Below are 1,808 nucleotides of genomic sequence, written 5' to 3'. Positions count from 1 at the left end.
AGGATCCCAGTGCTCCTGTACATTCCTGAATAACATTCCTTAGAGCTAATGGAGGGTGCACTTCCCCTATCTCCTATTCATTCTCAGAGGGCAGCCCTGCGATCTGCATAACTTTTGTAATCACAAGTTTTGTGATTTGCATAACTTTTGCCTAATACAGGATGTCTTAGGCCTTGCAAACTCCCTCCACTCTAGGCAAGCTTGATTGCCACTTCTGCCAGGCCCCACTGATAAAAACCACGAGATACCTCTGACACAGACATCAGGAAGTCTGGACAGAAAACCCTGAGGGAGTCCTGGTCACCATGCATTGAGTATACAATTGGTCGGTACTGGTCATACTTGACAAGTCTGGGTTTCTAAAAAAGAAAAATTACAATAGGTCAGTATCTGTCAAGCTTAAGGAGTCTGTGTTTCTGAAAAGACAAAGTTGGCAATGTTAATCTTTACCTAAAGTAAGCATTTCTCCAAAACATAGCTTCTACTTCTTCCTCATGGTGTCAGGGTTTAAGAACAAGATAAAAAAAAAATGGCTTCCCATTCTCGGTCTGTCCTTTCAGCAACTATAATATTAAATCTTGTTATTCATTGTATAGTTTGCCAGTGTTAATATTGATGTGGTAGAAAGGGGGGTTGGTAGCAGTTAAAGGTATTTCCTTTTGAAAGGCAAGCTGAAAGCTTTAAAGACCCGCCAGGCTGGTTTTGTTTGCAAAGGCCAAATGGCCAGAGACTGGCCATTTCATGGAAATGCAAAAGAATAACTAATTCACAGACTTATCCAAAACCCCTCTTCTGAAGTTGACGATTTACAACCCGGCAGTTCCTGAAAACCATTTGTTCTTTGAAAAATCTGATTTTGTTGAGTACAATCTTGTAAGATTCCATAGGAAATATGTAATCACTCAACACGACCCCCTCCCTTACCTAAACAAGGGTATAAGACCCCACTTCTCCCATTTCTGTGGGGCTCGACCTGGAAGCATTAGCCCTTTGACCCCGCTGGGCCAGCCAGAGTAATAAAGTGCCACTTCCTATAATAGTCTCGGTGTCATGATCTCTCTGTCTTCCCACTACATATCTGGCGCATTGGCCGAGAAATGGAGAGTTTGGAGACGGTGTGTTCCACCTCCTTTGTCATCGAGGTATGACCTCTAGGGCAACAGGAAGGGCAATCTCACCTGGCACGCAATGGACCTCTTGATCCATAGGAGGGAGGCCCCTCCCAGAACACCGAAGCTCGGACCACGAAAGCACAACAGGGACCCAAGAGGCGAGGAACTGGCATAAGGACGACCACCTGACAGAAAGGACAGAAAGACCACCGACGAAAAGGGTAAGAATAAGGGCCTTTGCATAGACCTGCCAATGGATGGCAGAAGGGGAGCTTGATCACCTCCCGGAGTCTGCTAGTAATCTCCAGCCTGAAGGAAAGGGCTGAAAGGCAGTGGAAGGAAACACTGTCTGAAGATGAACCTGTAGACTTCTAGGATTAGGGCAGAAGGTTGAAGAATGTGCTGTGTGATTGTGTGTGAATGAGACGGACGGCAGGAGGGCTCCACATAAAGTTAGTCTGCATTGGGGGTGTACCAATCTGCCAATTGCTAAGAGGTGTCTGAGATATCTTCATGAGAAATATGGCCAGAGGGGGACAAAGTGGATGTTTCCCATACCCTTCATTCTCTTATTTGTGTGTGTCTGTCATTTTGAATCTGCTGAAAAGCTGGTTGAGTTATTATCCTTTGTTTAATGGGACATGTCGTCTTTTATAAACTTGATTGGCATGTGTTTCTTTTTTTTTTTTTTTTGAG

Source organism: Carlito syrichta, unplaced genomic scaffold, assembly GCF_000164805.1.
Source record: "Carlito syrichta isolate Samal-C Ts95f unplaced genomic scaffold, Tarsius_syrichta-2.0.1 Scaffold309016, whole genome shotgun sequence".
NCBI classification, from domain to species: domain Eukaryota; kingdom Metazoa; phylum Chordata; class Mammalia; order Primates; family Tarsiidae; genus Carlito; species Carlito syrichta.
This window is presented reverse-complemented; position numbering follows the sequence as displayed.